General features: G+C 44.2%; 1 long non-coding RNA gene across 1 annotated transcript in view; it reads right to left on the reverse strand.

Annotated features, from left to right (window-relative positions):
• Window positions 1-366: 366 nt before the first annotated feature.
• Window positions 367-14,381, reverse strand: part of LOC142236176 (uncharacterized) — an 82,312-nt gene continuing 68,297 nt past the window's right edge. Inside the window, exon 2 of the long non-coding RNA XR_012721926.1 lies at window positions 367-620. This is a non-coding gene — a long non-coding RNA (uncharacterized LOC142236176). The remainder of the gene's footprint in view (window positions 621-14,381) is intronic.

Below are 14,381 nucleotides of genomic sequence, written 5' to 3' on the forward strand. Positions count from 1 at the left end.
TCAAAGATATTTTGAAATACTATCTGCAAATATTCCAGTAACATGCTGAAGCGTTGAAGAAAAAAAAAACCGTCAAGATTTGCGATGACTTGTCAATGGCAAAGTGAATGCATGAATGTACGAGAATGTCGAACAGACATGAAGACTTGTGCCAAAGTTTATTATTAGTCAACTTGTCGTGTAGTTTGACGAATATCTTCTTGGAAGTTCAATTCGATCTCCTCGTGGACTTGGGTTAAATAAATGCTATCTCACATAGGCTATTTAGCTTCCCCAATCACGTTGTTAAATATTTGGTAATACCACACATTCACACACACTCGGTCGATCATTTATTGCTCTAAACTAAATGTGGCACACTTTGCCTTTACCGATTTATGGTCGTACTGATGTTAATAATGGTCACATGCTTGGTATATACTTGGCTCGGACATTGATTGTTGTTGCTGCTTCTGACCATCGACCTTGGCTTTGAAGATTTGTTTTTATTTTACCAATCGGGGTGTGATATTTTTATGTATACCAATGATGTCTTTAGTTTATTGGTTTATAAATTGATTGAATTATTTATTAATGCAAATTACAATTCACATCGGTAGAGAACATCTTTATCGTTCCATCTGAAATAGCAGAAGGGATAAATATGGCTATAGTCAGAAAAAGGTTAAATAATCTATTTAAAATAAATAAATGTTTTTAAATGCAACAAATGAATAAAATAACAATAATTATATAAAGGGTGATTTGTTAAGAGCTTGATAACTTTTTTTTTTTTAAAAAACGCATAAAATTTGCAAAATCTCATCGGTTCTTTATTTGAAACGTTAGATTGGTCCATGACATTTACTTTTTGAAGATAATTTCATTTAAATGTTGACCGCGGCTGCGTCTTAGGTGGTCCATTCGGAAAGTCCAATTTTGGCCTACTTTTTCGAGCATTTCGGCCGGAATAGCCCGAATTTCTTCGGAAATGTTGTCTTCCAAAGCTGGAATAGTTGCTGGCTTATTTCTGTAGACTTTAGACTTGACGTAGCCCCACAAAAAATAGTCTAAAGGCGTCAAATCGCATGATCTTGGTGGCCAACTTACCGGTCCATTTCTTGAGATGAATTGTTCTCCGAAGTTTTCCCTCAAAATGGCCATAGAATCGCGAGCTGTGTGGCATGTAGCGCCATCTTGTTGAAACCACATGTCAACCAAGTTCAGTTCTTCCATTTTTGGCAACAAAAAGTTTGTTAGCATCGAACGATAGCGATCGCCATTCACCGTAACGTTGCGTCCAACAGCATCTTTGAAAAAATACGGTCCAATGATTCCACCAGCGTACAAACCACACCAAACAGTGCATTTTTCGGGATGCATGGGCAGTTCTTGAACGGCTTCTGGTTGCTCTTCACTCCAAATGCGGCAATTTTGCTTATTTACGTAGCCATTCAACCAGAAATGAGCCTCATCGCTGAACAAAATTTGTCGATAAAAAAGCGGATTTTCTGCCACTGATTTTGGTAATAAAATTCAATGATTTGCAAGCGTTGCTCGTTAGTAAGTCTATTCATGATGAAATGTCAAAGCATACTGAGCATCTTTCTCTTTGACACCATGTCTGAAATCCCACGTGATCTGTCAAATACTAATGCATGAAAATCCTAACCTCAAAAGAATCACCCTTTATATACATACATTCATACATACACTCAAAAAAAGTGTTTCGAGAAGATTTTGAACTTCCCTTAATTTTTTGATATTGATTGCGAGCCAAAGATGCAGACATTTTTGGTGAGCTATAGAAATAAAATTTTGACTAAATTTTCTATAGAAATACAATTTTGACAAAATTTGGACAAAATATTCTATAGAAATAAAATTTTGACAAAATTTTTTATAGAAATAAAATTTTGACAAAATTTGGACAAAATATTCTATAGAAATAAAATTTTGACAAACTTTTCTATAGAAATAAAATGTTGGCAAAAATTTTCAATAGAAATAAAATTTTGGCAAAATTTTCTATACAAATAAAATAATAAAATTTGAGAAAATTTTCTATAGAAATAAAATTTTGAAGAAAAAAATCTATATAAATAAAATTTTGAAAAACTTCTATGGAAATACAATTTTGACAAAATTTTCTATAAAAATAACATTTTGAAATAAATAGAAATAAAATTTTGACAAAATTTGCTATAGAAATAAAATTTTCACAAAATTTTCTATAGAAATAAAATTTTGACAAAATTTTCTATAGAAATAAAATTTTGAGAAAATTTTCTATAGAAATAAAATTTTGACAAAATTTTCTATAGAAATAAAATTTGAAAAAATTTTCTATAGAAATAAAATTTTGAAAAAAATTCTGTAGAAATAAAATTTTGTTGTCGTTTTTTTATTTCAGCTTAAAACCATACATTGACTAAACTACAAGAGTAGCTGTAACGAGCCAATTACTCGTACATATTTATTTCATTTCTGTTACCATCGTTTTCCACTATTTTTTTTTCCTTTGTACCACTGTACCCACTTGTTAACTGTGAGCCACAGTATCCATTATAACTATATGTCATTTTTGCCATGTGGTACAAGTGGTATCAAAGGGAAACTTGTTTTCGTCACCTAACGTTGGTTAGATGACATGTTGATAATTCTCTCTGGGTTGATGTCTCGGTCGACTTAAGAAGGCAGGCTTTCGGCGACAATGGGATGAATCACCCGAAGCTCAACGACCAGTAAAGCGAGTGGCCCGACCGCTGCCGAACCTCCGAGAGCCGACCCGATTCATCGCAACGCGATTCGTTCGCATCAGTAGTTTGTAAACGCGATTCGTTCGCTTCATAATTGTGTAGTAGATTAGCGCTCCCACTACCTCCGCTCCCCCCTTACTCTTCCCCTTCCCGGCTATACTAACACCCTCCTAACGCGGTTCGTCCGCTTCCGCGATTCGTTCGCTTCAGCGGTTCGTCCGCATCCGCGACTCGTTCGCTTCAGCGGTTCGTCCGCATCCGCGACTCGTTCGCTTCAGCGGTTCGTCCGCATCCGCGATTCGTTCGCTTCAGCGGTTCGTCCGCATCCGCGACTCGTTCGCTTCAGCGGTTCGTCCGCATCCGCGATTCGTTCGCTTCAGCGGTTCGTCCGCATCCGCGATTCGTTCGCTCCAGCGGTTCGTCCGCATCCGCGGTTCGTCCGCTTCAGCGGTTCGTCCGCATCCGCGATTCGTTCGCTTCAGCGGTTCGTCCGCATCCGCGATTCGTTCGCTTCAGCGGTTCGTCCGCATCCGCGGTTCGTCCGCTTCAGCGGTTCGTCCGCATCACACGGGTACTAGTATAGCCGAATCCTGTCCTTTTCCCTTTCCCCTCTTACCGTTCTAGGAAACAACATCACCGTGCACGGACACCATCGGCCCGACATCATCGCCATCATCGTATACGACCACCATCGGCCCGACATCATCGTCATCACCGTATACGACCACCATCGGCCCGACATCATCGCCAACATCGTATACGACCACCATCGGCCCGATATCATCGTCATCATCGTATACGACCACCGTCGGCCCGACATCATCGCCATCATCGTATACGACCACCATCGGCCCGATACCATCGTCATCATCGTATACGACCACCGTCGAACCGACACCGCTCATCATCGTACCCAGCCAATTCACCGATCACCGTTCATCATCGTATCCAATCAATTCACCGACACCGTTCATCATCGTACCCAGCCAATTCACCGATCACCGTTCATCATCGTATCCAATCAATTCACCGACACCGTTCATCATCGTACCCAGCCAATTCACCGATCACCGTTCATCATCGTACGCAGTCAATTCACCGACACCGTTCATCATCGTATCCAGTCAATTCACCGACACCGTTCATCATCGTATCCAGTCAATTCACCGACACCGTTCATCATCGTACCCAGCCAATTCACCGACCACCGTTCATCATCCTATCCAGTCAACTCACCGACACCGTTCATCATCGTACCCCGTCAATTCATCAACCCCGTTTCACCATCGTCATCACGCAACATCACCATACATTAACCTACATCGCCCGAGTCTTCGCCATCGTCCGATCCAGACCAGCCTACATCTCATAGCCGAAGCCCCACCAGTCGTCGTCGCCCCTTCAGCCCAATCATTGCCCATTACCCACAATTGTATTGTATATAAGCAAGAATCGTCAATAAAACCCACAAAAGAATAAAAGTAGTGTGTTATTATTTAAGGTTTGTGGATCCTTGAAATTAGCCCTGGACGGCCACTGGCCTACCTCAGCCCACGAAGAAAACCACGTTACAAAATGGCGCCCGAGCAGGGACCCGATCAGAATCGATCTGCGGAAAACCGAGAAATGACCGCCAGCGAGGATGAATCGAGTTCCACACACTACAACAACAAGCCCGGCGGTTCCAAGCATTTAACAACCGAATCGTTGGGGTGGATATATTTACTACGGAAAGAGCAATTGGTCGACCAGTGCCGGACGGCAAATATCCCCACCGAGGGCTGCACGGTGGAGCATCTGAGAAAAGAGTTGGCCAAATACATTCGGGCCAAGCGGCTTAGAGCCTCGACGGAAAACATTTTCAGTGAACTAGAGGCCGAACTCAAAGCCGAAGAGAAAGCAATAGTACAGTCATTACCCGTACCGAGCATAACCAGAAGACACGAACATCCCGCGACAACTTCGAGACACGAGCCGGCCGACCATGAAATAATGGCTATCGTACAGCGATGGGATCTAAAGTATGCCGGGGAAGGGGACCTCATGGAGTTTCTCGAGAGGATGGAGGAACTCGCCGAATGCCACCATCTCTCCCAAGATCGACTGTTACCCGCGCTCCTCAGTGTCCTACAAGGAAACGCCCTGAAGTGGTTCAGGGTAAAAAGGGTTGATATCGCGAACTGGTCCCAATTCCGAGCAGAGGTGGAGAAATTTTTCTTATCTAAACGACATGCCATCCAGCTGGAACAGGCATTCTACAACCGCCGGCAGTTCCAGCGTGAAAGAGCAAAAGACTACATTCTGCATATGTTGACAACAGCACGGCAGCATCCACGGCTTCGCGAGATGAACCACCTCGACCGAATATACGACGGCCTGAGATCCGAATATCGCCACTATATCCGAAGACACGACTTTCATACATTGGACGAACTAATCGGGTTAACCGACGACTACGAGCTATTGAAGAGGGACGAGTCGCGCCAATCGCAGCCCCATACGTCGCACATGGTGGTAGACACTCCATATTCCAGAAACGACCACTGTTGGCGCTGCAAGCGGCAAGGCCATTTCCGTACCCAGTGTAAAAACCCCCGCATCTTGTTCTGTTCGTATTGTGGTACAGAAGGAATATTCACGAAGGACTGCAGTTGCAGAGCCCAGCACGACGACGAACTTGACGAGGAGCCCCCCACGACCCGATACTTCATTGAAGTGGTGATATGTGACCGCCCCTTTGAGGCGCTTATCGACACCGGGGCCTCCTCGAGTTATATCTCGGATACCGTGAAAAACTTCCTGATCCAGCGGGGCATTCAGCCAGAGGGTATGCGACGAAAGGTCCAACTGGCCGACAAGCGCCTTACTACTTGCACTGATTTATACACCGTCGACATCCAGTACAATGGGAGATGCACCCCTCTGCGGGTGGCCGTACTCCCAACATTGGCAGAGACACTCATACTGGGAATGGATTTCCTCTGCCACCGAAACATTACACTCTACCTCGACGATAAAGCCATACGCCGTCCCACCAATGAACCGTTCGTACCGTCCCAGTCTCTCTCGGCACTCACCTCACGGGATTTCCTCTCGGAGGAACAGAACAACTCCCTGGCTCAACTCCTCCAAGAACATCAGATTCGTTTTGGGAAGGTTACGGGAGTATGCAACAGGGCCGAGCATCATATAACCCTTGTTTCCGATAAGCCATTTAAACAGAAATACATGCCCAGAAACCCTGCAATGATGCAAATAATCACTGAAGAGGTCGACAAGCTCTTAGAAGAGGGGCGCATCGAACCCTCCAATAGCCCGTACAGTTCACCAGTCGTCTTGGCCAGGAAAAAAAACGGAGGTTGGCGCATGTGTATCGATTACCGCCAGTTGAATGCAATAAGTGAACCCGACGCCTATCCGCTTCCCCAGGTGAATGCCATCCTCGACCAGCTAAGAGAAGCGAAATTTATTTCGTCGCTGGATTTAAAGAACGGGTATTGGCAGATACCCCTCGCTAAGGAAAGTAGACGGTATACGGCTTTCACCGTTCCTGGGCGTGGGTTATTCCAGTGGAAGGTGATGCCGTTTGGGCTACACTCTGCCCCGGCCACCTTCCAGCGCACCATTGATAGTATCATCGGGTCTGATCTTCACCCACTCGTTTTCGTGTATCTCGACGACATAATAATCCTGGGCCGGACGTTCGAAGAACACCTGCGCACTCTGGACGTCGTCTTCCGTCGACTGCAGGACGCGCAGATGGTCATCAACATCGACAAGTGTGAATTCGTCCGAACAACCATACGATATTTGGGTCATGTGGTCACCCCCGACGGGATTCGAACCGATCCAGACAAGGTGGAGGCAGTCGCGAGGATACCACCCCCGACCAATCTGAAGGAGTTACGACGATTCTTAGGGATTGCCTCCTGGTACAGACGTTTTGTCCCGAATTTTTCTACATTATCAGCACCGCTAAATGCGTTGCTAAAGAAAGGTTCACAATGGTCGTGGGGCGAAAAACATGAGCAGGCTTTTCAGGAACTAAAACAAAGACTTACCCAAAGCCCGGTACTGTCGTGCCCGGATTTCACGAAACCTTTCTTCCTGCAAACCGACGCGAGTCGAGAAGGCCTAGGGATCGTATTGTTCCAAAGACACGCAGACCAGGAGTCCGTCGTGGCCTACGCCAGTAGGTCGTTGACCCCACTGGAGAGGAAATACTCAACCACGGAGCAAGAATGTCTAGCAATCCTTTGGGGAATCAGAAAGATGCGGCCGTATTTGGAGGGGTATCATTTCACCGTAATTACCGACCACCACTCTTTGAGATGGTTACACACCCTTCAGAACCCCTCAGGCCGTCTCGCCCGATGGGCGCTCGAGCTCCAGCAATACGATTTCGATATTGAGTACCGGAAGGGATGCCTGAACGTTGTAGCGGATGCACTATCCAGAGCCCCGCTTCCGGCAGAGACAGACCACCAGATTTTTGTTATTACCAATACAAGCTGGTACGAGCGGGTGTGCAACTCGCTCAGGGAATCCAACAAGAAGTTTCCAGATTTCCAGATTATAAATGGTAGATTGCACAAACACATCCCGAGACAATCGACGTTCGACCCAAGCCCGGAGTGGAAAGCCTGCGTCCCGGCAGAGGAAAGGAGGGCCATTCTACGCGAGAATCATGACAGTGTTACATCGGGGCATTTCGGAATAGCAAAAACCATTCGGAGGGTACAGGAGCACTATTACTGGCCCGGGTTGTCAAGAGATGTGAAGAGGTATGTAAGGGGTTGCGCGGTCTGTGCAAGATATAAGCCATCACAACAGCGTCCGGCCGGGAAGATGACTACAATGCAGGCTTCATATCCCTGGGAGATTGTGTGCGCCGACTTCGTGGGACCGTTGCCCAGATCTACCAAGGGGCACGCCTTTTTACTCGTTCTTATAGACAAATTTAGTAGATGGGTGGAACTCGTCCCGTGCCGACAGGCCACCTCCCAGGTAGTACTACAGGCCCTTAGAGAAAGAATTGTTTTTCGGTTCGGCTGCCCGAGGGTGTTCCTTACCGACAATGGGGTCCAATTTACCAGTAAAATAGTGGAGGATTTCCTTCTGGGCAAAGGCATAGAGCATCGAACGACGGCACTGTACGCCCCACATGAGAACCCCACAGAACGAATGAATCGAACAGTGAAAACAATGATAGCCCAGAATACCGGAGAGAACCATAAGCTCTGGGATACGCGCCTTGCTGAGATAGCTTTCGCTATAAACACGGCAAGGAGTGAATCCTCCAAATTCTCTCCCGCAGAATTACTTTTCGGGAAAAATTTGGGCAGTGGACCCGACGACGGTACCCATATTCAGACAAAAGGACAACCTGCGTTAAAGAATTTGTGGGAAGAGGCGCGCGCCAACAGTAGACAGGCTACGAGCCGCCAAGAGAAACACTACAATCTTCGTCGGCGGTCGTGGTCCCCGGGGATAGGGTCTAAGGTCTGGAGAAAAGAGCGAATTTTGTCAAGCGCTGCCGACAACTTTGCGCAAAAGCTCGCAGGAAAATTTGGTGGGCCGTACGAGGTCACGAGGCGAATTCATTCGAACATCTACGAGCTAAGGAGCCCGAAGGGCAAGCTGATAAAAGCCCACGTACAGGACCTTAAGCCGTTTATTGAGCCGGAGACTACGTAAAAAAAAAAAAAAAAAAAAAAAAAAAAAAAAAAAAAAAAAACAACAATAATAATAAAACCCTTGTCGGTCATCCCCTACTATAAGGGGGTAAATACCGATCCGATGCCTTGCCACCAATGTATAAAAGGCACGGTCAGTGCCCACTCGGCATCAGTTGCAAGGAACCATTGGAAGGAGATGGAGCCAACCCACCAAGAAAAGGTAGTGACACCGCCAAATAATACCGAGGGTACGGTTGTTGCCCGTTCGACATCATTTGCTAAGGGCTCGTTTAATGAGATGGAACGTAAGCCGACACGACCAAGGAAAATTATTCCACCAAAGGGTCTCAAACCACCGCTCCCCTACCATCCACCGATGGAAGCACGGTTAAGGGACACACTGCCGATTACCCATGGGGAACGAAAGATGGCCGTTACGCCTTCGGGATCGATGCCTTCTTTATCACCACGGAAGCATCCCGCCACCACCGGGCCGACTCGAGCCACCCCATTGGCCGCATCCCAGGCGATACCACCAGTACCACCCCTCATACTTTATAAACGCGCCACCGATCCCGTACCTAGGTCGCCGAAACCAGTCGTCACATCCGTGGTGACACTACTGCCGGCCGGTAGCGGGGGCCAGAAACCGGTTGAGGACGACAAGAAGTCGGTAGAGAGCGGCCAGAAACCGGTTGAGGGCGACAAGAAGCCGGTAGAGAGCGGCCAGAAGCCGGGTGAGGGCGGCCAGAGGGGCCCGACAGTTAGCCAGAGTAGCGTAGAGCCGCAGCCAATCCATACGGTGGTAACCCGGCGGCCCCGCGAGCATCAAACCAACCACAACAACAACAGCAACGCCAAGGCAAGGCTTTCCCCGGAAGAAATTGAGGCTTGGCTCAAGACGGTAAAAATTCGCCGACCCCGAACCAAGGTGCACCAGACGTTACTGAAGGTACAAGGCCGACCACCCATAAAGGTTACATACCTCAGTAACGGTCAGGCGCGGTTATTGTGTTGCAATGTAAAGGTGGTGGTTCCTCTAAACTAGCGTGGAAACAACATTCAAGCTGTAGAACAGCATATTGAATTGATTTTACTAATTAGAATTGTATTAATTTCATTAGGATATTTTTTGGTTTTTGTATAAGATAAAAAAAAAAAAAAAAAAAAAAAAAAAAAAAAAAAAAAAAAAGAGGGAAAAAAAAAACAAAAAAAAAAAAAAGGAAAAAAAAAAAAAAAGAACAAAAAAAAAAAGAGAAAAAAAATATAACTATATTATATTAAAGGAGGGAAAAAAAAAACTATATAATTTAAGTTTGTTAAGTATAAGTTAAGTATAATGTATGTATATTAAAAAAAAAAAAAAAAAAGGAAAAAAAAACGATATAATTTAAGTTTATTAAGCACACCGGGGCTTTTAGTAACCCATTTTTTTTCTTTTGCAATTGTGAATTAGTTTAAATGTCCCGTAGTGCAGGGTTATAAAAAAAAAAAAAAAAAAAAAAAAAAAAAAAAAAAAAAAATGTGTATATATATATAGGGCTGATAATAAAAACTGTAATATATTAACTAGGATTTAATTTTCTTTTTGAATTATAGATAACAATAATTAGTTTAAGTATACCTTAGTGTAGGATTATAGGGTAAATGAAATCAGGGCTGAGCTCTCGTACAGAGAGTAAAATATACCTCTTTGAGGTAGTGCGGGTCTTTGAACCATAACTCGCCCACGGTCACGACTCAGGAAAGAAAACTGACGTTTTCTTCCCACTAAGTAGGGGGGGGATGTAACGAGCCAATTACTCGTACATATTTATTTCATTTCTGTTACCATCGTTTTCCACTATTTTTTTTTTCCTTTGTACCACTGTACCCACTTGTTAACTGTGAGCCACAGTATCCATTATAACTATATGTCATTTTTGCCATGTGGTACAAGTGGTATCAAAGGGAAACTTGTTTTCGTCACCTAACGTTGGTTAGATGACATGTTGATAATTCTCTCTGGGTTGATGTCTCGGTCGACTTAAGAAGGCAGGCTTTCGGCGACAATGGGATGAATCACCCGAAGCTCAACGACCAGTAAAGCGAGTGGCCCGACCGCTGCCGAACCTCCGAGAGCCGACCCGATTCATCGCAACGCGATTCGTTCGCATCAGTAGTTTGTAAACGCGATTCGTTCGCTTCATAATTGTGTAGTAGATTAGCGCTCCCACTACCTCCGCTCCCCCCTTACTCTTCCCCTTCCCGGCTATACTAACACCCTCCTAACGCGGTTCGTCCGCTTCCGCGATTCGTTCGCTTCAGCGGTTCGTCCGCATCCGCGACTCGTTCGCTTCAGCGGTTCGTCCGCATCCGCGACTCGTTCGCTTCAGCGGTTCGTCCGCATCCGCGATTCGTTCGCTTCAGCGGTTCGTCCGCATCCGCGACTCGTTCGCTTCAGCGGTTCGTCCGCATCCGCGATTCGTTCGCTTCAGCGGTTCGTCCGCATCCGCGATTCGTTCGCTCCAGCGGTTCGTCCGCTTCAGCGGTTCGTCCGCATCCGCGATTCGTTCGCTTCAGCGGTTCGTCCGCATCCGCGATTCGTTCGCTTCAGCGGTTCGTCCGCATCCGCGGTTCGTCCGCTTCAGCGGTTCGTCCGCATCACACGGGTACTAGTATAGCCGAATCCTGTCCTTTTCCCTTTCCCCTCTTACCGTTCTAGGAAACAACATCACCGTGCACGGACACCATCGGCCCGACATCATCGCCATCATCGTATACGACCACCATCGGCCCGACATCATCGTCATCACCGTATACGACCACCATCGGCCCGACATCATCGCCAACATCGTATACGACCACCATCGGCCCGATATCATCGTCATCATCGTATACGACCACCGTCGGCCCGACATCATCGCCATCATCGTATACGACCACCATCGGCCCGATACCATCGTCATCATCGTATACGACCACCGTCGAACCGACACCGCTCATCATCGTACCCAGCCAATTCACCGATCACCGTTCATCATCGTATCCAATCAATTCACCGACACCGTTCATCATCGTACCCAGCCAATTCACCGATCACCGTTCATCATCGTATCCAATCAATTCACCGACACCGTTCATCATCGTACCCAGCCAATTCACCGATCACCGTTCATCATCGTACGCAGTCAATTCACCGACACCGTTCATCATCGTATCCAGTCAATTCACCGACACCGTTCATCATCGTATCCAGTCAATTCACCGACACCGTTCATCATCGTACCCAGCCAATTCACCGACCACCGTTCATCATCCTATCCAGTCAACTCACCGACACCGTTCATCATCGTACCCCGTCAATTCATCAACCCCGTTTCACCATCGTCATCACGCAACATCACCATACATTAACCTACATCGCCCGAGTCTTCGCCATCGTCCGATCCAGACCAGCCTACATCTCATAGCCGAAGCCCCACCAGTCGTCGTCGCCCCTTCAGCCCAATCATTGCCCATTACCCACAATTGTATTGTATATAAGCAAGAATCGTCAATAAAACCCACAAAAGAATAAAAGTAGTGTGTTATTATTTAAGGTTTGTGGATCCTTGAAATTAGCCCTGGACGGCCACTGGCCTACCTCAGCCCACGAAGAAAACCACGTTACATAGCTTAACCAACAGAGGAAAAGAATGTTTGTCAAATTTATTTGGGCAAAGCCCTATAGACTGCAAGATGGTTGGATGGACGCACGTTTCGGAATTACCACATTCCTCATCAGCATCCTCTACTTGCAGCAAAACTATCAACCAATTATCAGAATAAATTCAGGCAGTTTATTAAACCCAACAAAAACCACACTTGAACCCTCCGAAAAAAGGTTTTACATTGATAGCCGGCTTATGCCAAATAAATTCGAAACAAACATATCTCTTTTCCTATGCCACTGTCAAATCATCGATTTGAATTCACATGGCTGGGTTTATTTTGAGCGTGCCTCCTCTTCTTTTTCCATTTGTTTTGTTTTGTTATTGTTGGTTTTGTTCTTTAAGCATTGTTGTCGTTTTTTTATTTCAGCTTAAAACCATACATTGACTAAACTACAAGAGTAGCTTAACCAACAGAGGAAAAGAATGTTTGTCAAATTTATTTGGGCAAAGCCCTATAGACTGCAAGATGGTTGGATGGACGCACGTTTCGGAATTACCACATTCCTCATCAGCATCCTCTACTTGCAGCAAAACTATCAACCAATTATCAGAATAAATTCAGGCAGTTTATTAAACCCAACAAAAACCACACTTGAACCCTCCGAAAAAAGGTTTTACATTGATAGCCGGCTTATGCCAAATAAATTCGAAACAAACATATCTCTTTTCCTATAAAATGTTGACAAAATTTTCTTTAAAATAAAATTTCGACAAAATTTTCTATAGAAATAAAATTTTGACAAAATTTTCTATAAAATAAAATTTCGACAAAATTTTCTATAGAAATAAAATTTCGACAAAATTTTCTATAGAAATAAAATGTTGACAACATTTTCTATAGAAATAAAATTTTGAGAAAATTTTCTGTAGAAGTAAAATTTTGAGAAAATTTTCTATAAATAAAATATTTCGTTCAAAGAAAACAACATTTCTTTATACTAAGCACAAGAATTTGATTAAAAACTTCAAAAAAAAAAAAAATTAAATATGGCAGATTTTTGTTTCAAATTATTTTTGGCACAAGTGGCAACCGTGCGTGAGATAGAGATTAAGAACGCTAATTTATTTTATAATACTAAACAATTATTTTAATTAGATCATATGGCAAATGTTTCTTATGCCCTTTAGCATTTAAAAAAAAAACCCCTTTAAATCAAAAATGCAAAATCCTCAAAATAATGTTTGCCCATAATGAATGTCAAACATTTTTTTCAGTAGCAATGTCGAAATATCTGTATACCAGTTTCGGAGAATACTTTTATCGCGATGTAATATATCCAATATGAGCTAATAACATTTGCTGGTTTGACTGTGGTGACGAATTTTTTCGATTTGCCCAGTGTGACCATTGCGTAAGCCTTAGTCTGTATTCGAAGCTCTTTGTCTTTAATTCAAAGTTAATTTAGACATTATTTCTTTAAATCAAAAATAATTTTCTTTACTTTAAGGAAGAATTTGCCTTACTTCAAACATAGGAACAGATTCCCTTAATGTCATGTCGCATCTATCTTTAGACATTTTGGCCAAACAGTCAGCTGCTACAACGGCTGTGCGGTTGCGCAAGCTATCGCTTTGGTCTGGGAAAAAAGGTACGGTCACAGTTCGGTCTTCAAAATAATGCCAAATGTGCCAAACGTAGTGGATTACACTCTGACGAAACCACTTTTCGAAAAAAAGTTTGAAACTCTAATTCTCAATAGTGAAGCGTGGTGCACGCAGATAAACGTTATATAGATTTCTACACTGATGACTCCAAATTGGATCGACAAGTGGGTTACGGTGTATATTCTAAAGATCGGGAACTTCGAATAGCGAAAAGATTACTGTAGTGTTTTCAGGCTGAAATATTAGCAATAACAGAGTTGGCGAATTGGCTGAGAAGCAATGTTCCAACAAATGCTGGCAACCAGCTATGAAACCCTTAATTCGAATAACGAGATGGCTGAGCAGTACAATATTCACCTAATAAGGGTGCCTGACCATAGGAACATACAGGGGAAATGCAAAGCGGATGAGTTAGCAAGGCTAGGAATTACCTTACATATTCCAGGGGAACTAGAATCTGTTGGCTCTTACTGTGTGAGAAAGCTGTTATAATGGCATATGATCGATGGGAGAATTGCAAGGGTTGTAACGGAAAAGGAATCAATTAACCCTCTAAAGCCCAATCCCGCCTTTAGGCGGGCTTCATTTAATAGGGAAGCTTTTAGTAAAACTCACCTTAAGACAACAAAAATGGGTAAAAAAGAAAACATAGTTGAAACTGTTCA

This window comes from Haematobia irritans, chromosome 4 (assembly GCF_050003625.1).
Source record: "Haematobia irritans isolate KBUSLIRL chromosome 4, ASM5000362v1, whole genome shotgun sequence".
Classification (NCBI taxonomy): domain Eukaryota; kingdom Metazoa; phylum Arthropoda; class Insecta; order Diptera; family Muscidae; genus Haematobia; species Haematobia irritans.